General features: G+C 46.7%; 1 protein-coding gene across 5 annotated transcripts in view; it reads right to left on the minus strand.

Moving 5' to 3' along the window:
* LOC144762467 (adhesion G protein-coupled receptor F5-like) overlaps positions 1 to 25,542 on the minus strand; it is an 805,746-nt gene that overhangs the window by 67,932 nt on the left and 712,272 nt on the right. The window lies entirely within an intron of this gene.

Here is a 25,542-nt window from a genome sequence, read left to right on the forward strand (position 1 = left end):
TTTGAAAGGCCATATACCAGGCGAGCTGCCTGGTTCTGCACCAATTGGAGGCGTTGGAGTGCATAGGCCGGGGCTCCATTATAAATGATGTTGCCATAATCGAGTTTTGATAGAATCATGGCCATAACAATCATTTTTAGTGCAGAGGGAGAAAAAAAACGGGATACTTTCCTAATAGTACGTAAGGCAAAGAAGGAAGAGGAAACAACAGAACTAATGTGGGTGTGAAGTGTCAACTGATTATTGAGCATAATGCCCAGAGTTTTGACAGAATGAGAGGGGGTGGGAGAGGGACCAAAAGAGGCAGGCCAAAAGGATGGTGACCAAGGATTGCCACTCCCCCCAGTCAAGATCAGTTCTGTCTTATCCGGGTTGAGCTTTAGATGGTTAGCGTTCATCCAACCTCGGATAAACAGAAGGAACCGACTGGAAGTTAGTGGCAGCAAATGAAGCAGAGGAGAAATTAAATATAAGCTGGAGGTCATCAGCGTAATTATAGACTGTGACCTCCATTTGTTGAAGTGCAAAAATGAGGGGGAAAATATAAAGATTAAACAAAAGAGGGGAAAGGGAGGAGCCCTGGGGGACACCACAATTCACCTTGCTGGGTGAAGCTGAGAATTCGGACAGATGAACCGCCTGGGTTCGTCCCTTCAGGAAAGAGCCCACCCAGGAGAGGGCCTGGTCCCCTATACCCGCCGCCTTGACACGGGACAGGAGGATGGAGTGATCTACCGTGTCAAAGGCGGCGGAGAGGTCCAGAAGGACCAAGGCTTGGGGAATGTTGATGTCTAGGCCCTCCCTGAGATGGTCCATAACTGAGATGACCACCTTCTCAGTAGAGTGCCGGGGGCGAAAGCCCGCCTGGCAAGGTGCAAGATAGTTGCTACTTTCGATGAAGGAGCTAAGCACCTGGGAAACATGGGATTCTGCTATTTTTCCCAAATAAGGGAGAAGGGATATGGGACGGTAATTTGCAGGGGAAGAGGGGTCCACTCCGGGTTTTTTTAATATTGGGAGGATTATGGCAGTCTTGAGGGGGGCCGGAACCTGTCCGGACATAAAGCAGCTATTCAAGAAGGCCAGGACTGGTGAAGGGCAAGCCGCAAAAAGCTGGCTGAGGATACGTGCCGGGGCAATGTCGGTCGGAGAGCCCGACTTAACTCGATTGAGTAGGGGGAGCAGCGATTCTCTGGCAAGTGGAGGAATAGAGGTCAAGGAGTAGTGATTTTCAGGGGGTTGAGGGGGAAAAAAAGTGGGGGAAGGGAGAGGGATGTTCGCTTTGATCAGAGCAATTTTATCAATGAAGAAATCATTGAGTGATTCGCATAAGGCCTGGGAAGGGGGAATTCTAGGTGAGGCTCTATCCGATGAAGCTAATTCATGTACCGTAGAAAAGATCTCACGCGATTTGCATTCCGCCGCTAGAATGCGCCCGGAGAAATACTCGGTCTTAGCTCTGAGTATAGACATTTTGTAATCATTAAGTACAGATAAAAAGTGTTGCCGGCCAATGGGTGAATAAGCCCGGCGCCAGGCTCGTTCAGCCTGTCTAAGCTCCAGTTTTTTTGCTTTGAGATCGGGGCTGAACCACTTATTGGCCTTATGTGAGCGATTAATAATTATTCGCTTCAAAGGAGCTACAGGGTCACAGGTGGCGGTGAGCCAACGATCAAGTGTGACTATCCCGGAATGGGGATCTGAGCCCACAGTGCCAGGACAAGTGGCTGCTAGCGAACTACAGAGGGAGGTGATGTCTACTTTATTCCAGTTCCTAGCCCAAACGTTTTGGGGAATGGGAGGGGGTGTGCTTGGATTCAGGTCCATGGTGAAGGTAAGTAAGGAATGATCTGACCAGGAACAGGGCGAAACAGTGGGAAGAGAAGTAGGTATGTTAAGTGTCCAGATCTGGTCCAAGATATGGCCCCCAATGTGAGTGGGGCTCTGGACGTGCTGGATAAAATTAAAACTAAGAAGAGATTGAGTGAAATCTTTGGACGTAGAGTCTTCAGCGGGGTCGGTGGGCCAATAATTAAAGTCGCCCAAAACCAAGACGGAGGCGTTATTGATTACCAAAGTGGCCAAGAGGTTCTGAAAGGCAGGGAGAAAGTCAGGGGACGACTGAGGGGGTCGGTACGTCAATAAACATGTGAGAGGGGTCTTGAGGTAAGTGGAGCGTATTACAAGACAGTCCGCGGCTGATATCATGGGCGAGTCCAGAATTTGGAAATGAAACTCCTTGCGAGCGATTAAAGCTACGCCGCCGCCTGCTCTGCTTCCAGGTCGATCAGCGCGAAGCAGTGAGTATTCAGGTGGAAGGGCGGCAAGGATGCTAGGCAGGGAGTCAGGTTTATACCAGGTTTCTGTAAGGAACAGAAGATCTGGTGATTTTGAATCCAGAAGGTCGTAGATTTCAAGCTGATGCCTAACGGCTGATCTCGTGTTAAGGAGAAAGGCTGAGGTGGTAATGATAGAGGGGGATGAGGGTTGTGTGATGGTGTCCGATCCTGCGATGCCCAGTTTGAGGATGTAGGACCTTGTAGCTTGATTCAGTGGCCAGTTAGCATTCAGCGAGCGCAGCTGGCATGGAGTATATGAAAGGGGTAGCCCAGAGTGTCGTGCCCCGTGGCCCGTCCTGGCGCGGACGGGCGCAGACGGGCTTGCCTTAGGCGCGCCTTCGGCGCGCAAACGGCGCGCCCGCTGCGCGGACGTGGATTACACATTTATGGGGGGCACGAAACGATGTCAGGGGGCGTGGCCTCTCGAGCGAGGGGCGTGGCCTAAGTGGGCGTCGCTGATGGCGGCGGTTCCCAGGTCCCGCGGCAGCGATAGAATCCGCTGCGCGGCAAATCAATGTCGTGAATGCGCCCTGGTGAAGTAGGGAGTGGGCGTTCCTTTAAAAACAACAATATGAATGAGTGACTCTCAAAAGTTAAAAACAACAGAACAGACAGGCCTACTCCCGGCTTTTCGCCTCAGGAGGAAATCGCTATCGTCTGTCCGCTTGTGCTCAGCGGCAGATATAGCGGTGTCAGGGGGCGTGGCCTCTCGAGCGAGGGGCGTGGCCTAAGTGGGCGTCGCTGATGGCGGCGGTTCCCAGGTCCCGCGGCAGCGATAGAATCCGCTGCGCGGCAAATCAATGTCGTGAATGCGCCCTGGTGAAGTAGGGAGTGGGCGTTCCTTTAAAAACAACAATATGAATGAGTGACTCTCAAAAGTTAAAAACAACAGAACAGACAGGCCTACTCCCGGCTTTTCGCCTCAGGAGGAAATCGCTATCGTCTGTCCGCTTGTGCTCAGCGGCAGATATAGCGGTGTCAGGGGGCGTGGCCTCTCGAGCGAGGGGCGTGGCCTAAGTGGGCGTCGCTGATGGCGGCGGTTCCCAGGTCCCGCGGCAGCGATAGAATCCGCTGCGCGGCAAATCAATGTCGTGAATGCGCCCTGGTGAAGTAGGGAGTGGGCGTTCCTTTAAAAACAACAATATGAATGAGTGACTCTCAAAAGTTAAAAACAACAGAACAGACAGGCCTACTCCCGGCTTTTCGCCTCAGGAGGAAATCGCTATCGTCTGTCCGCTTGTGCTCAGCGGCAGATATAGCGGTGTCAGGGGGCGTGGCCTCTCGAGCGAGGGGCGTGGCCTAAGTGGGCGTCGCTGATGGCGGCGGTTCCCAGGTCCCGCGGCAGCGATAGAATCCGCTGCGCGGCAAATCAATGTCGTGAATGCGCCCTGGTGAAGTAGGGAGTGGGCGTTCCTTTAAAAACAACAATATGAATGAGTGACTCTCAAAAGTTAAAAACAACAGAACAGACAGGCCTACTCCCGGCTTTGCGCCTCAGGAGGAAATCGCTATCGTCTGTCCGCTTGTGCTCAGCGGCAGATATAGCGGTGTCAGGGGGCGTGGCCTCTCGAGCGAGGGGCGTGGCCTAAGTGGGCGTCGCTGATGGCGGCGGTCCCCAGGTCCCGCGGCAGCGATAGAATCCGCTGCGCGGCAAATCAATGTCGTGAATGCGCCCTGGTGAAGTAGGGAGTGGGCGTTCCTTTAAAAACAACAATATGAATGAGTGACTCTCAAAAGTTAAAAACAACAGAACAGACAGGCCTACTCCCGGCTTTTCGCCTCAGGAGGAAATCGCTATCGTCTGTCCGCTTGTGCTCAGCGGCAGATATAGCGGTGTCAGGGGGCGTGGCCTCTCGAGCGAGGGGCGTGGCCTAAGTGGGCGTCGCTGATGGCGGCGGTTCCCAGGTCCCGCGGCAGCGATAGAATCCGCTGCGCGGCAAATCAATGTCGTGAATGCGCCCTGGTGAAGTAGGGAGTGGGCGTTCCTTTAAAAACAACAATATGAATGAGTGACTCTCAAAAGTTAAAAACAACAGAACAGACAGGCCTACTCCCGGCTTTTCGCCTCAGGAGGAAATCGCTATCCGTGGCATCGTAAACGTGACTCAGTGGAATCTTGTATCTCGAAGACTTGGCTGTTCCCTATGGTTTGAGTTGGCTGATTTATTTCTGTTCCCTCCGTTCATTCTCTGAGCACCAGCGCCAGGATGCCTGCAAGGCGACAGTGCGCTTTATAAGTTTTATAAATAAATTGTAGATTTCACTGCGTCACTTTTACGAGGCTTTCTGACGTTGGAACGCCCACCCTGCATACATTATACCTGACGCAGTTATAATTTGACGCAGGGCTTTACAATGTGACATATCTCCCTAGATGTGTCACGTTCTAAATATGTCGCAACGTGGTGCATTGTTTACGATGCGGCTGCATCACAGAAGTGACGGGCTGCGTAAAGTTGTCGCAAGGAGATTGTAAATCTGCTTCCAGTGTTTATCCCTAAAAGAAAGAAGAAACAATGAACGCTTGTAACAATATGTTTTACCAGCAATGACTGTAGAAGTTTAGATAAACACAATGACCTTAATTTTATGTGAGTGATTCCGTAGTGTCTATATGTGTCTTTTAAATATCACATTTAGCCATAAAATAACCAAATCAAAAAAGTTAAGTTCTTACTTAAGGTTTTCTGGTAAACAGTGTGAACATCTTACATGTTAACATTGTTGCCACATAAGGAAGCTACGGGTTTTCCGTCTATGTCAGTGCTTGCAGATCCAGTATTTCCAAATACTTAATTTCTAGCAGATCCGTCAGACAAATCTGAAAACATTTTACACAAGGGTGTCCAGAGTAGTTCCAAGAAGGTAGATTGAAGCTTGATTTTCAGTCTACCCTCATAAAATAAAGTCATGTACAATTAGTCTCAATGGAATTCAGTGACGTAACACGCTATCTTGCAAATCTGACATGGGTTTGGCTTCATTGGACTTTTCTATTTTTCGCCTGTTACTATTCAGCTTTGGGAGGCATTGTGTGTTTAGTCTTGAAAAGGTGTTGTAATATTTATTGGCTTTTCAAGGTTAAAGTTACAGAATAATATGGTATCCATTGGTTCACAGATCATACATTGGGTCCACTATCGCCTCTTATATATTTATTATTTAGCTCTAACAACTGTAATTAAGAGCTCAGATTACTAATAGTGATTAAGCCATGCTGTTCGGTAAGCAGCCAGTCACAACGCATTTTAAAGTGTTCTCCACCCTATTCAATTGTAATATTTACTCCAATGAATCAATCTAGGTTTATAAAGTGCAGCTGATCACCCGAAAGGGTATCCAGATGCTTGAAGGTCCAGGGGCTCATTGGAAAAGCCAGGGGTCCTTCAGAAATCTGGAAGTGAGGAGATGGTCTAGTCGAGCTGCATGGAGAGGCTGTTCCAGGTCTTTGCTGTGATGTAGAAGGAGCATCCTCCACTTCTGTTTCGGTACATGTGGGGAGTCTGGGCAAGTGAAAGGGAGGCAGGGCTGAATCTTTTTGATGGCTAGTGGAAGTTCAAGTGGTGGTTGATGTAGGCGGGTCCTTGGTTGCGTAGTGCTTCCTGTGCGTGGCTCAGCAGCTTGAATTGGCATCACTTTTGTAAGAGAAACCAGTAGAGGTTTATGGTGGAGTGTAATACGGGTTCCTCGGGGGAGGTTATGGGTAAGTCTAGCCATGGCATTCTGAATGGTTTGGAGTCTCTGTGGGAGTTGTGTGGCGATTCCTACATAGCAAGCACTGCTGTAGTCTAGTCGGCTGGTGTTAAGAGCTTGTGTCAGGTGGGTCTTGTGTGCAGTGGCAGCCACTTGAAGATCTTACATAGCATGCACAGAATGAGGAAGCAGGCAGAGAAGACGGTATTGATCTGTGATTTTATGTGAGCTTGTCATTGATGATTGATAGGTTTCTGTTGTGTTCAAAGTGTGTGGGTGCGAGTCCTAGGTCTGATGGCTACCAGTAATCATTCTATGGGTTGCTTTTATTGCCAAAGATCAGTACGTTCATCTTGTCTCTGTTCAGATTCAGGCAGTTGTTCTTGTTTGTCATACATCTGTGGAAGTTGGTCCCGGTGGTAGTTGAGCCATCGGTGAGTGAGAGGATGAGCTGAGTGTCATCTGCGTAGGATATTATGCTGAGACCGTGAGATCGGACGATGAGGCCAGCAGGGTAACATATGTGTTGAAGAGTGTGGGTCACAGGGATGAGCCCTGAGTGACACTGCAAATGATATCCTTGGGTTTAGAGGTGAAAGGTGGTAGGTGGATTCAATGTGTTCTGCTGGAGAGGAAGGAGATGACCCATCTGAGTCCATCCCCTTGGATGCCGATTTGGTGGAGTCTTCTATCAGCGTGTGGTGGGATACAGTGTGAAAGGCTGCTAAAAGGTCAAGGAGGATCAGAGCTGCTTTCTCTCCTTGGTCAAGGAGGCTTCAGATGTCATCAGTTGCGGCAATCAGGGTGGTCTTGGTGCTGTGGTTGCTACGAAAAACAAATTGGGAGGTGTTGAGTAGCTGGTTCTGCTCCAGGTGAGTCATGAGTTGCTTGTTGATACACTTTTCCAGTACGTTGATTGGGAATGAGAGCAAGGAGACTGGCCGGTAGCTTGTGAGCTCACTGGGGTCGGCAAATGGTTTTTTGAGGAGTGGTCTGACGTTAGCGTTTTATCAGGCATCTGGAAATGTTTCAGTGGTGACTGAGATGTTGAACAGTGTGGTGAGCTCCTGGCTGATTCTTTGGGTCTGTGGGAGCTCCAGAGTGCTTGTATTTCATGATGGAGGTGGTGTCCAGGGTGGAGAGGAGGTTCCAGGTGGCCAGTCTAGTTCATGTCTGTTGCAGTAGTGGCATATATATCGGGGAAGTCTGTAGGTGTAGGTTGGGGGTTGAAGTTTCTGTATTTGGTGGCGATCTTGTCATGGAAGAAGTTTGTGAGGTTGCTGCACCGGTCTTTGAGGGTGTAATGTTGTTTTCACTGGCAAAATAAACAGATGATGAATGGAATGCTGAAAAATGCAAGCATTCACCCAAGTTAACAGATCTTAGTTTAATCCATCGTCTTTTTTCTCACCACGACACCCCAGTTTGGACCCAGCCATATGAAAATCAGTCTTGGCCCTGTTCCTCATGGGAACAGTCCAGTCCGAACTGGCAAGCAAGGTCCTCCCCGGACCGGAAACAAGCATCCTGGTTGTTTTTGCTGGCAGCCGCGTTGAAGAATTCCTTATCGATGTTGAAGAGTTCCTTACTGCTGTTGTCTCTTGTTTCGATGTGTGCGCCTAGAGCTGTCTTCTTTGTTGCCACCGTCAGGTGCTGGTAGAGGTTGAAGGAGGTCTAGAAGGTTGCCGTGTCAGAGGTGTCCTTTCTGGCACGCCATCTCCTTCCCAGCTGTGTGATAGCATGTTTCGCTGTTCTGAGTTCTTGGGTGTACCAGCTGGCCATTTTGGAGGATCTTCTCCAAATGTTGCCCTTGATGGGGGCAATGCTGTCGGTGCAGTTGGTGATCCAGGCATTGAAGTTTTTCATTTCTTGTTCCAGGTTGGCGGTGGTAGCTGGGTTAGAGGTGCTGAGTTGTCCGTCCAGCTGGTCTCTGAAATTTAGCTCTGGCTGGGGACGGGGGCACTGCCCGCATTGGGGCTGGCAGTGAGTGGGCCGGAGAGGCTGACGTGGGTGATGGAGTGATCGATCCATTTGAGTTCTGTGACGTGGCTGTATTTGATGCTGTTGCTGGTGATGAAGATGGGGCCTAGCATGTGTCCTGTGATGTGCTTGGGCTTGCAGATGATCTGGGTCAGTCTGAGGCTGCTCATACTGTTGAGGCGGTGTACAGTGAAGTTGTCTTTAATGTCTTTGATATGGAAATTGAAGTCGCAGAGGAAGATGTAGCCTTTGGAGTTCAGAGCTCGGGGGGCAATGAAGCCTGCGTTGGTGTTGCAGAAGCTGGAGTGCGGTCCGGGAAATGGTATGTGAGGGTGCTTCTGATGGTTGTATTTTCAGCCGTGTGCAGCTTGAAGATGAGATGTTCCATTGAGGTGGTAGGGCTGTCGGTGGTGGTGGCTTACTGTATGGTCTCTTTGTGGATGAACGCTGTTCCTCCTCACTGCTTGTTGGTGCGTGCTGGTGAGTGATTTTATATTTGTCCGTGATCGCTGTGGCGATTTCAGGAGCGGATGCAGAGTTGAGCCAGGTTGCACTAGGGAAGACATGTCGTGTGCGAGGGTGGTGATGAGGTTCCATAACTCAATGGAATGCTTGCACATAGAGCGCGTGTTGAGGAGTAAGCAATGGAGTCGGTAGGCCACTTCTGGTCTGGTGTTTCGAGAGGTCTGCAAGGAAGTTTGTGGCAAGACTGTGGTCGTGTTCTTGCAGGAGAAGGTGTATCTGTGCAGGCAAACGGTCCAACTGTATAATGCATGTCGGAGTGGCAGTAGTGTTCACTGGATGGTCCTGTGTTCAGGGTGGTGGAGGACGGAGGTGTGGTACCTGCGGGTTGGCTGGGTGCCAGAGGCCCTGGCACTGGGCACAGTCCAGGCAGGGAGGGGTGCAGATGGGCTTGCCTTTGTCGTACCAGTGGTGTGCCCGATGCACTTTTAGTCTGTGGCCTCTATTAATAAGTCCTGGGAGGAGGGAGGTGCGCTGGGAGGTGGTGGGTGGGGCTAGGCAGGAGAACGGTAGGAGCCATCAGGAGACAGGAAAAAACAGGTGCTGATGGCACAGGAATGAGCAAGGAATTGAGCAAAAAGAGAAAAGCATGAGAACCAGCAACCACAATGAGCAAAGGGAGAGAACTGCACAAGAATAGACAGAGAATTAGGCAAGGAACAAGAGAACAGCACAAGAATGGACCAAGGAGTTAAGCAAAGGAAAGAATAAAAGCGCAGTTAGACAAGCGCAACGAAAGCAGTGTAGCAGAGTTAGTGGAGCAGCAGCGGGGGCTGGCAGTACAAGGGAGAGCTGGATCAGAGACCTGCTTAGTGGGGGTCATAATGCGGTCTCCATTAAGTAGGTCCTGGGAGAATGGTGGGGCGCTGGGAGGCAGTGGAAGGAGCTAGGAGAGAGAACGGTAGCTGCATTCGGGAGGTGGGAAAAAGCGGGCAGCCATGGCACAGGAATGGGAAAGGAATTGAGCAAAAAAAGGGAAGAGCATAAGAATGGGCAAAGGAATTTAGCAACAGAATAGAAGAGCACAAGAATGGGCAAAGGAATTGAGCAACAGAATAGAAGAGGACAAGAATGGGCAAAGGGGTTAGCAAGCGAAAGAGAAAAGCTTGGGAATCGGAAAAGCAAAGAAAGAGAATAGGCACAAGAATAGGCAGCGAATTAGGCATGGAGAAAGAGAACTGCACAAGAATGGGCAAAGGAGCCAAGCAAAGGAATGGAGAAAAGTGCAGTTAGACAATTGCAACAACAGCAGTGCAGCAGAGTTAGTGAAGCAGCGGCGGGGGCAGGCAGCACAAGGGAGAGCTGGGTCAGGGACCTATTCCAAAGATTTCAATCAATCAATCATTCAATCATTTGTAAAGTGTGTTACATACCCGTGAGGGTCTCAAGGCGCTGGGGGGGGGGGCACTACTGATCAAACAGCCAGGTCTTGAGCATCTCCCTGAAGGTCAGAAGGTTTTGGGTCTGTCGTAGGCTCAGTGGGAGGGTGTTCCATGTCTTGGCAGCGAGGTGGGAGAAGGATCTCACGCCGGTGGTTGTTCTTCGGATGCGCGGGACGGTGGAGAGTGAGAGGTCGGCGGAGCGTAGCTGGCAGTTGGGGATGTAGAAGGAGAGCCGTCCGTTGAGGTAGGCTGGGCCGATCTTGTGGAGTGCTTTGTGTGTGTGGATGAGGAGCTTGAAGGATATCCTCTTGCTGACGGGGAGCCAGTGCAGGTCCCTCAGGTGGGGGTGATGCGGCCGTGGCGTGGTACGTCGAGGATCAGTCATGCCATGGCGTTTTGGATGCGTTGTAGTCTTTTGATGAGCTTGGTCTGGGCTCCTGCATAGAGGGCATTTCTGTAGTCGAGTCTGCTTCTGACGAGGGCCTGGGTGACTATCTTTGTTGTATCTGTTGAGATCCATATGAAGATCTTGCGGAGCATGCAGAGGGTGTTAAAGCAGGAGAAGAGACGGCGTTGACCTGCTTGGTCATTAAGAGCGTTGAGTTGAGGATGATTCCCAGGTTGTGTGCGTGGTCGGTGGGTGTCGGGGCTGCTCCCAGTGCCGTCGGCCACCAGGAGTCAACCCAGGCTGAAGGGTTTGCGCCCAGGATGAGGACCTCCATCTTGTCCGAGTTCAGCTTCAGACGGTTGGTCTTCATCCAGTCTGCGACGGCCTTCATTCCTTCGTGGAGGTTGGCTTTGGCGATGATGGGGTCATTGGTGAGGGAGAGGATCAGTTGAGTGTCGTCGGCATAGGAGAATATGTTGAGGTCGTGCTGTCGGTCGATGTGCGCGAGCGGGACCATGTAAATGTTGAACAGTGTCGGGCTGAGGGAGGATCCCTGGGAGGGATGATCTCAGAGGCTTCGGATTGAAATGGGGGAGGCGGATGCTCTGGGTTCAGCCGGAGAGGAAGGAGGTGGTCCATTCCAGCGCCTTGTCTCGGAACCCTGCGGCGTGGAGGCGTGCGCGCAGTTTGCGGTGGCAGACGGTGTTGAAGGCGGCAGAGAGGTCTAGGAGGATTAGTGCTGCGGTCTCGCCGTTGTCCAGCAGGGTCCTGATGTCGTTTGGTGGCGACGATGAGGGCGGTCTCAGTGCTGTGTTTGCTGCGGAACAATGACTGGGAAGGGTCCAGGATTCTGTTTTCTTCTAGGTATCGGGTTAGCTGTCTGTTGACAATTTTCTCAATGACCTTGGCCAGGAAGGGGAGCAGAGAGATGGGCCGGAAGTTCTTGAGGTCTCTTGGGTCAGTGTGGTATCCTGAGTTATAGAACTGAACCTGTTGTTCTTGTTAGAAGTGCTGAAACTAACAACAAGAGAAGTGGGAGAGGGTCTAGGGGGCAATTTTTTGAGACCAGTTGTGCTCATATCCCTAAGTACAAACCTGACAGACTAAAGGGAGAACAACGGTCTAAGAAGTGTCACAGAAGTTACCTTTGTTAGAGCACTTACAGTTCACCAGTAGTACATACCTTGTCCAATCCCAGGCTAGAGCAAGGTTTCCATCAGCCCACCCATTTGGCGGAACATCGTCATCTGGAGAACCAGGCGAGAGGGGTCACATGTAGCCCAGATGATACATAGGCTAAATGTACAAAAATACTGAACCTCCTACTCTCTGGGTAACTCAGCCTCTGTGTTTCTCCAAGGTATATAAGGATCGGTGGAGTGCAGTGCAAGTGATAAGTGCAAGTGTGATAAAAATGACTAGAAGGACAAAAAATGTGTTTATTGGGATGAGGAAGTAATTTTGGAACCACACACATATGGGATATATGTCTGGTAGGGTGGTGAATAACCACTGATCCATTTCCTATGTTGAAATATATAATATTTGTCATATGTGCAGTAGCACACATCATCCATTAGGTCCTGAAGAAAGCCGGGTCATTAACCCTCTCGGCTGAAACATGTTGACCTCACTTCTAGCCAATTGATAGTATACATTTTCCCAAACTATCAGGCGGTTTTTATTAGATGGCATTAGGACAATCCCCAATAAACACATTTTTTGTCCTTCTAGTCATTTTTATCACACTTGCACTTATCACTTGCACTGAACTCCACCGGTCCTTATATACCTTGGATAAACACAAATGCTGAGTTACCCAGAGAGTAGGAGGTTCAGTATTTTTGTACATTTAGCCTATGTATCATCTGGGCTACATGTGACCCCGCTCGCCTGGTTCTCCAGATGACGATGTTCCGCCAAATGGGTGGGCTGATGGAAACCTTGCTCTAGCCTGGGATTGGACAAGGTATGTACTACTGGTGAACTGTAAGTGCTCTAACAAAGGTAACTTCTGTGACACTTCTTAGACCGTTGTTCTCCCTTTAGTCTGTCAGAAGTGCTGAAACAGCAACTTTTAGATGCATGGCCCTTCCTTCCACAAACATTACAGGTCATCTTCCATCCAGGACACATTTTATTATTTTCTAAGTGACCCGCATCCCCACAGCGAAAACACCTTCCCACAAAGTTCTTATTGCCAGACTTATTTTGCATAGTGTTTTTTATGCTTAAAGAATTAGTTCTTTGAAACTTTTCCTTTTCTTTGTCCTTTTCAACCACTTTCACAATAGCGTCTTGAGTCTTATTCGTAGCTACAGAATCTTTCTTCATAACTTCTACACAAGCTTGTGAATGTTCCGAAGTTTTGGCCATAGTTAAAACCTCATGTAAGGTCGGATCATTTTTTTCCCACATGGATTCCTTTGCCTTTTCTAAATTACACCCCAACATAAATTGGTCACGTAATCGTTCATCTGAAGAAGCTCCAAATTTACATGTGGAAGCCAATTTACGAAGAATAGTAATGTATTGTTCAACAGTCTCACCCTCATGTTGCATTCTTCTTCCAAAATGGTATCTTTCCAAAACCATACTTAATTTAGGCAGATAATGAACATCTAGTTTTTTAATTGCAATTTCATATTCATTTAAGTTTGCCACAACATCATCAGTAAGTTCTGGAAGATGTTCATATACTTCTTGATATTCCGCACCAAGACAATGCATCAAAAGTGCTGTTTTCCTCCCTGCACTCAAGTTCGCTCCACATACTTTAGCATAATTTGTGAAAATTTTCTTCCATTTAGACCACTTTAAAGGTGGTTCACCTGGAGTGTTTAAAAAAAAAATGAAGGAGCAGGGACATTTTGCAACGCCATGGTACTGGCTGGTGAGATTTCCCCTGACTGCTGTGCTGTGAAGTACCTCTTAACTCCTCTGTGGATGAGGTCCTTTGGATATCTTTAACTTGCTAATAAACAAGACATTCTTTCATCCGTTATCGATTCCTGCCTTCATTATTACAGTCAGCCTTGGGTTTTTTCAGTAGGGAGTTGATCTCGGCGTGTTTCCAGCTCTCTGGGAAGGTCGCGGTCTCGAGGGAGAGATTGATGTCGTTGAGCAGGTGGGGTGCGATGGAACTGCTTGCTTTGTTGAAGACGTGGTGCGGGAAGGGATCTGACGGAGAGCCGGAGTGGATAGTGTTCATGGTCTTGATGGTGTCATCGACGCTCATGCTGGCCCAGGCTAGCAGGAGGTCGTGGTTGATGGTGTGCGGAGGGTCTGTTGTGTTGCTGTCTGTTGGGTCTGTATGGGCGTTGAAGCTGTCGTAGATGTCTGCTATCTTGCGGTGGAGGAAGGTGGTGAGGGAGTCGCACAGGGCTTGTGACGGCGGGATGTCGTTAATGTATTTCACAAAAAACAGACGGTTTCCTCCTACATTAGGAGCACATTCATAATGTTTTTAATTCCAAACGGTTGCTGTCAACCCTCTTGTGAAACTCGAACTGTTGCAGCAGTCCCAAGAGTACTCCTTATTTCCTTTTGATTTATTTACACTAGCAAATTACCATGTACATGTGCTTGTGCAAAATTCCCTGATCAAATACTGCTAACCTGATGGGCCCATTAATTTTTTAGGTTAATCCCTTCCCATTACACCCAAGTGTGAAATAGGTCAAGAATCCATTTGTGTATTCCAACCAACTCACGAGTATGTGAACATGCACAAACTTTCAACGCATCCCTACCATAAAATAATCCTTATTCCCCTCTTGGAGAAGATTTACGTGGGATTTAGGAAAATGTATGACTCACAGTTTTGGTTTAACACTAGTAAAAATTGAATGTAATGATCGGGAATACTTTTATGCACCCAACCAAAGGCCATAAAATTGAGTTACAGTATTCAGGAACATGTGATTCTACTAACGTCATTTATGCAATTAAATGCCCCTGTGGCAAGATATACGTTGGGTAAACTGAACGGAAAATCAAAGTGAGAATGTCAGAACACAAAAGCAACATACGAACCTTGAACAATAAATCCACCGTAGCTATGCATTGGCTTCAAGCTAACCATCAAATTTCGCAGTTGAGATTCACAATACTTGAGATACTCCCACACCGCTGCCACATGGATCCTGTCAAGCAGCGACTAAAGGCAGAATTTTTCTAGATCAAAAAATTGAACTCCTTGCAGCCGGCAGGGATGAATGATAGAATTGAACTTTCTTGTTTCCTATGAATAACTACATTTATCAGCACAGCTAAGGCCACAGGCAATTCTTGTCCTAGCACATATATTGAATAATCCCTTCGAGTGATTGACACTAGAATCATCCAGGAAGTCCTATTATGGATGTTATTCTTTTTGTTATATTATTCCGCATGATTTTCCACTGTTGATAAGTATTTCACTGAAAATAATTTTTTATTATTTGTATTATTATTTATCTGCATTATTTCGTTGTCAGAACTTACGCAGAGAATACTCACATGCGATGTAAGATATAGAATATCGCACTTGAAGTGTTATATCAGTCTTTCACACATGGGTATCCGCCACTGGCTGCCGACACGCTAGAGCATGTGATCGGGACTGTAACGTAGTCATCCAATCAGCACGAGTCTTTCTGTAACCTAGGAAACACGGATCGCTAACAGCGTCTGCCGAACTTTCAAATTATTACGCTATTGCACACTACATTAGGGCAGTTAACGTTGCTTAACCATACATATGTCCATGTACTATCGAAACTTGCAGACCTGACAGGGTCACGACCCTGCTCGTATTATACACATCATCCGATGTCGTCACATCACGTGACTCAGGACGACCCTAGAAGTAGCTTTTTGATTGGCTCCTTCCCAGACCAGCCGGCTTTGCAGTCGGAAGAAATCCAGCGCGTTTCACCAAGTAAGTTTTCCCAGATTTGCCCCGCTTGTAACTTTGTCTCTAGGCAACGATATGTTGTATGAAACCACTCCGAGTATCCAGCTTTGACCTAGGTCGGAGCTTTCCCGCTAACGGTTCCCTTTATCTCATGTCCCCATGCGATATCACTATGGGTATTCCCGCGTACCATAGGGCACTACTCGTCTACAGACGTGAACACCTGATATATATCACCACACCACGCGCAGGCATCCAACAGAATCTCTCTGTTTAGGGGACGGGGGGAAACATGGCGGCAAATATTGTTTAGGGGACGGGGGGAAACATGGCGGCAGTCGGCTGACTGTAGCGGTGCTCCGCTCCGTCTCGGTCCCAGGTGCCTGATCTTTTGCATTTTGACTCGCTCATTCATCAAGTTATGCGGCAGCTTTGAGCAGGGTTCGCTCACAGATCAAATATTTTCCTTTTTGAGGTCCGGGACACAGCTCAAATCAAAGTTTTTCTTTGTTCTTACCCCGATGTGCCTCGATCACACGGCAAACTACGGTGCTCAGGAGGGAGGGCGCGGCAGCTCCACGGTGTCGATCAGCTGCAGTAGCGGAGGTGAACGCCCTTCCCGAGGCAAACCCACACCTGAGCTGCTACGTTGGGAACGAGCCGCCCTGGAGCTCCGCAGATCCAGGCGGATTCGAAGTCTCCGCAGGGATTCCTGCATAAGCGGCGCCTGCCACTATAGCAAGCCGGCACTTGGAGTTAGTGCTTTATCGCTCATAAAGTCAGATGGCGGTTTTGTTCTGCCGCTCACAGGAGCCTCATATGTGAGCGAAGTTAATGAATTAGCCACTGGAAGTGGATACTACGCCAAATCGGTGAAAAATACCAGCAACAATCGGAAATCCACAAGCTCAACTTTGGCACACATGAGCACTGCAGAATCTGCAAGGAAGTTAAGAGGTAAGAGCGCAGCAAAGGGCTTGGTGGGGACCAGTATATCCCGTAAAAAGAGAGCTAAAGGCGCGCTACAAGTAACTGAGGAGGAGGCTGGCAGGGAGGTTTTTGAGCTAGGAAAAAGCCCTCAAAACGGAGCAAAATTAAACTCAGATCAGGAAACATCCTCTTACCTTTCAACTGAAGTTAAAGCAAAAAGGGGCAGGAAACGTGGTAAGACGAAACCCCCTACTGCTTCCATACCTAAAATCACTCCATCTCTGCGCTCATATTTCAAGGTAGTTCCCCAAGTCTTAAAAATTGGGAAAGAACACCAGCAGTCTAGCAACAATATCACGGATCTCTATCCAGGTTCAGAGATCATGCCTACCAATGGGCAGGTTTTGTCCCCTGCGACAGAGGCCGCCTCAGCTAATTCTTTAGACACTCAGCTACAAATGGCTAACACTGACTCCCCTCATATATCACAACTAGCAGAGAAGTCATCTATAGAGGAAGATGGAGAGGGCTTATTGCTTAAAAATCCAGCAGACCTCGGTACAAAAAATTCTGACGTGACAATGATAGTCGTTGAAACATTGCTACCCTCAGTACCAGTAGATGGCTGCAGTGACCCTACCAGCGACCCTATCAGTGTAACTACAGCTAACATGGAAGACAATTTTGAGGCTGGAATATTTTCTGAACCCCCCTTGATAACGCCTCAAGAAACAAATGGCGCCGTAGTGTCGTGTCTAGAAACTATCTCTGTAGCTTCAATACAACTAATGTTTGCAGCACTATCTGCGGAGATTAAGCAAGGCTTTGCTGAGTCAGCCTCTAATCAGAGGGAGATAAGGAGTTTTTGTGAGTCTCTTGATGAGAGAATAAGCACCTTGACGATGAGAACCCAAGCACTGGAGGAAACTGTGGGGCAAATATCTATGAGAGCTGAGGGCACCGAGGAGGACATTTCAAGATTAAAAAAAGAAGATCAAGCCCTTTCGGAGAGAATGGAGCTCTTAGAAAACAACGCAAGGCGTAGCAATATACGCATCCTGAATGTTCCTGAAGGAAGCGAAGGCACGGATATCAAGAGCTACATAATCACTCTACTAAAAGAAACTTTGAATCTTTCCCATTCTATTGAGGAGCTAGCAACAGACATTCAAGGCATACATAGGGATCCTTTTACACGCAACCCACAGCGTACTAAACCCAGGAAAATTCTTGTAAACTTCCATACCTACTCCTTGAAGGAACATATCCTAAATCAAGCGCTTAAGCTAAAGTCACAATCATTTGAAGGCTATAACTTTCAGATTCGATCGGATCTGTCCCGGTTCACTTTAGACAAACAGTGGGAGCTGGGCCGGAGGATGGACGCTTTTCGTAAATTCGGTGCTACAGTACAGATGGGTTTTCCCACATCTCTCAAGATTATGCTAGACAACAAAATGTACAATATTAGATCAGTGCAGGCTGCAGATGATCTTCTACTCTCTTTTGGCAGCAGGAAATAGAAGGGAGGAAATAGAGGGAGTGTTGAAACACAGCTAAAAAGAGTGCCCTCAATTGGTATTGCCTTAATGCCTTAAAAATATCAAATCTTCATTAATCAAGTAGGTTGGATAAAATATAGCATGAGAAAATAAAGGCGTGAAATCACCTCGGGTAAAAAGGAAAGAGAGAGAAAAGGAAAAGGAAAGGGAAAAAAAAGAGGGAAAAAAAAGGGGAAAAAAAAAGGGGTTAGGAAAAAATAATAAAAAAAAAAAAAAAAAAAACAATATATACTTGCCCATAAAACAAATACTATATCTAAAGGCGAGTCACACTATAAATATAAGAAGGCACACAGGGTCGAGATGGGGAAGAGCTAGGGGCACTTACTTCCGGAAACTTCCGGTTGGTGAGTACAGGGTTTTCCCAGGGTAGGAGGGGGGGGTGGGGAGGGCACGGGGGGGTGTTGGGGCACAATTACACTTCAAAGAATGAGCTCCAATCTTTCTATGTAAATAAGTTTTTGAATATAAGGTTTTTTACCCAGCTCAAGCAAAACAATATGATTTCATACAAATTGTCACATAAACTACTAGTACTGTCAGTCTCACCAAATAACCCAAACTCACAACACAATGAGTAAACTCAAATTATTATCCTGGAATGTTAATGGTCTCCGCACCAGGCCTCGTGCTAATAAAATCATGCAATATCTTCGAGATACCGATGCGGGGATCATTATCCTCCAGGAGACACACTTAATTGATAGCGAGATACTCGAGTTGGTTCGAAGGAATAGATGGATAGAATCCTCGGTTTCAACAACACAAGGATCTAATACACGGGGGGTCTCGATTCTTTTCAAGAAATCCGTAAGGTTTAAGATAATACAACAGAAAGTGGATTCAGGAGGGAGATGGGCCATTGTAGCAGTAGAGTTGGGAGAAATGAAGTTAACACTAGTGGGCTATTATGGTCCAAATATTGACGATCCCTCAGCACTGAAAACCATTTTCAACCACTTGTTAAGTTTCCCTGACCCAGTGATTATAGCAGGGGATTTCAATATCACTTTGAACCCACTTCTGGACAAATCCCCTAACAGTAGACAAAAATTTATCTCTAAATCCAGAAACTGTCTTTTAGGTTTAATGAATCAGTACGGTTATATTGACATCTGGCGGATTAGAGAGGGTCAAAGGCAAGACTTCTCATTTAGAAATTCGAAGTACAGACACAAATCTAGAATTGATTTTATTCTTACTAGTAGAGCTCTGGCTGATGACATTACCTCACTACACTACATTCCAATACATCTCTCCGACCATTCGGCAATCGAGTTAGAATTAAAATTGGCTATGGTACCTCCTACAAGAATATGGTCCTTTGACAGGTCTTTACTCTCATCAATGGAGGATATTGAATTTTTACAGTTAGAAACACGTCACTTTTTTAACATCAATAAAGGTACAGCCTCAACAGGAACTATATGGGATGCATTTAAGTGTACATTAAGAGGCCTCATTAAAAATAAAGTAGCCTATAGAAGAAGGCAGTATATAGAGGAAGTTACCTCTATAGAAAATAACATTTTGGCAGTTCAATCTGATATTGACAATATTGGTTTAATAGACAATCACCTTGCCGAAAAACACGCAGAGTTGGACAGGCTAAAGCACGCATTATCGGCAATTCTAGAGAAACGTGTCTTGCAGAGATGGGAGGCAAGTAAGCTTCCACATTTCCAATATGGGGAGGGGGCAGGGAAATTACTTGCCTAGAAAACAAAATCTGACCGGGTCCGTAACAACATTTCCTCTGTTTCATCCGCGAGGGGCACCTTCTCCAGGGACGATGAAATCAGAGTGGCTTTTAGAACTTTCTTTCAATCCATATACCAAGACGATCTAAATGTTACTCAGATTGACATCATGAGTTGGTTGGAAGGTATCTCTCTACCATCTTTAACACCAGAACAGAGCCGCTCTTTGGATGAGGAAATAACCATTACAGAGGTAGAGGAGGCTATAAGGAGAGCAAAGTGTGGCAAGGCTGCAGGCACTGATGGTTTGCCATGTGACATATATAAAAAACTGATTACAGAGGTCTCTCCAGCCCTAGCTACCCTATTTAATCAAATTCTAAGAGACGGCAAATTGCCACCTGAATCATGGGATAATGCCTCCATAACCCTTATCTTGAAGCCTGGCAAACCCTCTTCAGATTGTGGCTCATATCGGCCTATTTCTATTTTAAACGCCAACTACAAAATCTTTGCCACTATACTGGCCAGTAGGTTGGGCCGGGTAGCGCCTGATATTATAGCTCCGAACCAAAGAGGGTTTATAAAGGGGAGACAGCTTTGTGAGCTCACTTATGAATTACTAGGCTCTATAGATATTGCTATAAAAGAGGCTATCCCCTTGGCTGTCCTCACGTTGGATGCTACCAAGGCCTTCGACAGGGTGAATTGGCTGTACCTGTCGGAGGCCTTGAGGAAGTTCAACGTAGGGGATAGATTTCGCAGAATGATAAATTTGTTATATCGTTGCCCATCTGCTTCACTCCTGATAAACGGTGGTTTGACTGAGCCATTCAGGGTTACGAGAGGAACTAGACAGGGTTGTCCCCTGTCCCCCCTCCTTTTTGATGTATACATCGAACCTTTTGCCCAAACCTTAAGAGACAATACACTCATTAAACCTTTTATTTTTGGTGGTTGGGTTAAAAAGGTGGCACTTTATGCGGATGATATTATGATTTTTACTACAAGTTATGATGAAGCATACCCAGAGATAATCGATCTGGCTCTCAAATTTGGCAAAGTCTCAGGGTATGAGATTAATGCCCTAAAGACAGAGTCAATGTCCTGGAATACTAATAGAACTGACAACAACGGGACATCCAAAACCCAAATTCGCTACCTGGGGATAAACATAATTAAAGACATCAACTCGATTGCTTCTCTAAACTTCACCAAAATAGCTGCAGAGTGCCGGAAACGTATGAGAGACTGGTCACATCTTCCGCTTACTGTTTTGGGTAAGGTTAACCTGGTGAAGATGAGTATCTTACCGAAGGTTTCTTTTTTGTTTAATTCAATTCCACTTTTTTTTTATTCAAAGTTAATCTCAAAGCTACAGAGCGCGATTACCAGCTTTATTTGGAATAGTAAGAGCCCCAGAATCTCATGGAAAAAAATCAGACGTCGTAGGGAGAAGGGAGGGCTGGCTGGTCCAGACCTTCAAATCTATGCATGGGCGTTCCAGCTCTACCACACACGTATGTTGCTTAAAACTCCTACATCAACAGGGATGGGCCTTTTTTTTCTACACTATTGAAATGTGAAAGAGTAGACCAAACTGGTTTTTTGTTCAAATTTGGAGATCCCAAATTCTTTAAGAAAATAAAATTGAAAGTTTTACAAGGGATTGCATCTACTTGGTATAAAGTGAGGCAAGCGACTAATGTTGGCTACTACTCTGGGAAGGCTCCTATATGGAACTTACCCGCTCCCCCCTCATGGACAATGGATGCACTTATCAACCCGCTAATAGAAGCTGGTATCAATAGTTGGGATGATTTGTTTATGGATGGATCACTGCTTCCATGGGACTATTTAATTAATAAAGTAGGCCCAAGTCTCTCGAGATTTAAATATATTCAGATCTCCAGCTGGTCACAGTCATATAAAGAGCAGCCAGTACGGATCAGTAAGCTGCCTATAGGTGGTTACAGTGATTTGGTAACTTGCCTTTTAGACAGCCCAGCGGCAAAGAAAGAAATTTCACGTTGGTATAATAAAATAATCGATGAAGTAGATGCCAACTTCCATTTACCGACATCACTATGGGCTGAATTAATGCCAGGTTTAGATGTGGAGGAGCTCTGGATGGCTTCTTGTTCAACACTCTGGGACCTAGTCAAACCTGCGTGGCTTCGTAGGAACCACCTTTTTACTATACATAGGGCATACTATTCCCCGCATAGGTTGACTAAGTTTTCTCTAACAGGCCCAGTCTTATGCCCAAGATGCGGGTTAATCGCAGCATCAGACATCCATATGTTCTATGACTGTCCAAATCTATCTGCTTATTGGGGAGCCATTAGTAATAAGCTATCACAATCTTTGGGTGAACACATCTCTATAGAACTCTCTCTTGTTATCTTTGGTCTTAAAAGTAAAGCCCGCAATGCCGCAACCAATCTGCTATTTTATGCCATTCTAGCGGCACGTAGGGAGATATGTAGACACTGGAAGGATGCTCAACCACCGACAGTGCATGAATGGCGAGCATCACTTCTTCAAATTTCCAAACTCGATCTAGCCAGAGCAGGAAATCCCAATAGGAGAGCTTTCTGGGCTATGCTTGGATAGTAGCAAATAAACCTGTTTTTTTTTTTTTTTTCTTTCCCCAGGTCCTATGATTAATGCGCGCATTGCTTATCCTTGCTACCATGACTGAGAGTCTTGGTGTTATGGGGGTCTCGATAACTCGGGTACTATCTACGAAGGCACAGCCCTAAGCAAGATCAGGTCTGGCCTGTGTGAATGGTGCTGATGGGAATTGGTCTTCCTCCCTAATGAATTCTCCCACCAGCTATAAGCTGAGACAGCACAGAACACGACCATTCGCCTTTTTGCTCTGTGGCGGTCTTTTGGTTTTGATAGATTGGAGCCATGCACGCAAATGAGGATAAAAAAAAAAAAGAAAAAAAAAGGCATCCAACAGAATCTCCCAGTTTTTGATTGCGTTACAACATGATTGAAGATGTTAATATGAGTTGTATGTTTTTAGTTTAATTTGCAGAATCTATGCATGTTAGTTACGTTATGTCCTGAACGCTTAGGTCCTGTATGTTTCTTTCCAACAGACCCCTGACGAAGGGTTACTTTGGTTGACCCGAAATGCATTGGGTATAATGAAACGCACTTTATGAATTCATGACTGAAATGAACAATTTAAAATCTTGAATTGGAGGATATTGAAATATTGAATAAAGAAGGAATGATATCAACACCAAATGGCTGATCCTGATTGTTGAATACATTTTGAAAAGCCAGGGTAGAAACCACCAGGTTTCACATTAAAGGAGCGCGCCCTTTGTGATAATACTATCACACAACCTATTAATATATAAAGGCACTGAGAGACACAGTGCGTCAAGGACAGCGCCAAAATTAATCGACATTTAAACTGCCGAGTTCAACCTAGGTGTGCACGGAGATAAATCTAATTTATGGATATGTATGCCTCTGTCCATGCTGTGTATGATGGCATTTCTGTCGGTCTGTGTGCATGTATTTGTGATGTTTGGCTGTGTATTGATTTCTTCCGGTTTCCTCATGACCTAATAATAAACTTATCATTAAACTTTAGTTCTAGCGTCCTACCCACGCACTACATAACACCAATGTTAACACTAATCCTAACACTAATACCTTCTCGGGTATCACCATGAGATTTGCCACACCAGTTGTTGGACTTGACCCTTTTTGCAGGGTCATCCAGAACCTCCTGTATTACTTCTGACCTGATATTTGGTTTTCTGACTCTGGGCACTTTACCATTTCTGATCACTACTAAAGTGCATATGCTCTCTCTGGTAAACTTGGTAAGATTGGTCTACACCTATTTGGTAAATTTAAATTACCTGTAAGTCCCTTGTACAGTGATATCCCATATACACAGGGCGTGTAAATTAAATGCTACTAGTGGGCTTGCAGTGCTGCTTGCGCCACCCACCAAAGTAGCCTTTCAAACCTGTCTCACGCCTCTGGCACTGCAGGGCCTGCGCAACACTGTTTACTGGTGCAGTGATGTGGCATGTAAAGTGGTTGCCATTTCTGAAACCCCCTTTTTGCTACATATACCTCACCCCTAAGGTAGGCCCTAGCTGGCCCTATGGGCATAGTGCTGTGTAGGTAACTGGTAGGAGATGTGCCTTAACTGTGTGGCATGTCCTGATAGTAACAAACAGCCTATTAGGTTTCTCACTGCTGTGAGGCTGCCCTCTCATAGGTTTGCATTGGGGATTCCCTGATATGTGCTTTAGTGGTCATTTCTGACATGACGTGACCATGTTTGGTATGTTTGGAATAGTAGTGATAAATTCTGCTTATTTGTGAAAGCGCATTTGTTATTACTATTTCACAAATGTAACTTTTAGAAGTGGGCATGTCTGTGTGCTTATGTGTCTTTGTGCCCTGCTAAAGGATGTATATTCACCGTCTGGTTTTGACTGACAGGAGAGAGGGGGTGTGCATTCACTCTGGACAGTCACAAGGGGGGTTGAGTTGCGTTGTGCCTTTCCTGGGTGACTCAGCGCTACGCTCAATAGACCTTTGCTGCATTTAGAGTAGCGAGAGGAGTTTTCATTGCACCTGTATAGGCTTGGTCTGCATTCAGAGTGGTGGGAGGAGTTGCACCTGAATAGGGCTGTTCCTGCCTTCTACAATGCTGTCTCTGCCCCCCTGTGGTGTCAGGGGCCAGGGCTTGAAATGTGAATGGGGGTGTTGTGTACTTTTAAACAGATTTGAAGTGCCCCCCTGAACAAAGACTTTCTGAGTAAAAATACAGGGAGTCTGACCCCACATTTGTGAGCACTTTTGGAACTGGGACTAAACCTCTGTCAGAAAGACTGGCTGTGGGGCCTAAAGGACTCACTGGATTGCTGTCTTGCTTGTTGCCCTGCTGCCAGCCGCTCCCTGACTCTATTCTGCAGGGACACAGTGGTGCTAACTGAAGAGATCGCCACCAGGACTGCTAGACATGCTGTGCTGGTCTCCCTGCCTACTGCTGCCTGCCTTGGTTCCCCCCGTGTTCCCCAAGGAAGCCCAGTGCCTGGCGGTGATGGTTGTGTTTCTTGCCTCTGCTCCTGTAGCAACTGGGGAGCGCTTCATTTTCCCCCTATTTTTTATGCCTGGTGTAGGGAGAGCACCTACTTTGTTTCCTTTGTGGTCCTGAATGCAGGGTGAGAGCTGTTTCTCATTACCGATTCAGAAAAGGGGGTGGTGATGGACAGAGCATCTGAGTTGAACAGAACACTCATACCCAGTCAAAAGATCAGGGCTTGATCCATCACCATTTTTTAGCTCACTGCACCATCCCAGCTCAGAACCGGGCTATATGCAAATTAGTCTGACCCTGGCCCAGTGCATCATGGGAACAGGGCAGACCAAACTACCAAGCCAATTCTTTACTGGAAAGGAAACAAGCTTCCGGGGACCGGTTTCTGGCATTGCAGCCGTCTTCGGCCCGGCTTGCTTGAATCCTGATGGTGCAGTGAGCAAGGGACTCATGTCTGAGCATACCCTGCCACTCCTATAGTGGCCAAAACGATTCAGAAAAGGGGGTGGTGATGGACAGAGCATCTGAGTTAAACAGAACACTCATACCCAGTCAAAAGATCAGGGCTTGATCCATCACCGTTTTTTAGCTCACTGCACCATCCCAGCTCAGAACCTGGCTATATGCAAATTAGTCTGACCCTGGCCCAGTGCATCATGGGAACAGGGCATTGAAGAGGTTAAGTGTGTACTTTAGTCCACTGCTTCTGTTATGACAATTGGCGCAGTGGCAACATTATGTTATACTCTATGTAACATTATGACGAGTGTCTAGTGTCCCAGTGATTCATGTGTTTATGGCCTAATGTGATTTAATGAACAATACAAAGGATGTTTTTAAATAACCGTGTGTGGGGTCTCTTTTTCAGGTGTGCCTACTGTGTCACTAGTGTGTGTTGCGCAAACACTTTACACATTGCCTCTGGGATAAGCCGGACTGCTCTGCCAAGCTACCAAGGGGGTGAGAAGGGGTGGTTATTTTGGGTGTGTAACCCTGACTAGAGTGGTGGGTTCTGCCTGGCTTAGGTGTATACCCTGGCCAACCGGAAACCCCATTTCTA

Source organism: Lissotriton helveticus, chromosome 6 (genome assembly GCF_964261635.1).
Source record: "Lissotriton helveticus chromosome 6, aLisHel1.1, whole genome shotgun sequence".
Taxonomy (NCBI): Eukaryota; Metazoa; Chordata; class Amphibia; order Caudata; family Salamandridae; genus Lissotriton; species Lissotriton helveticus.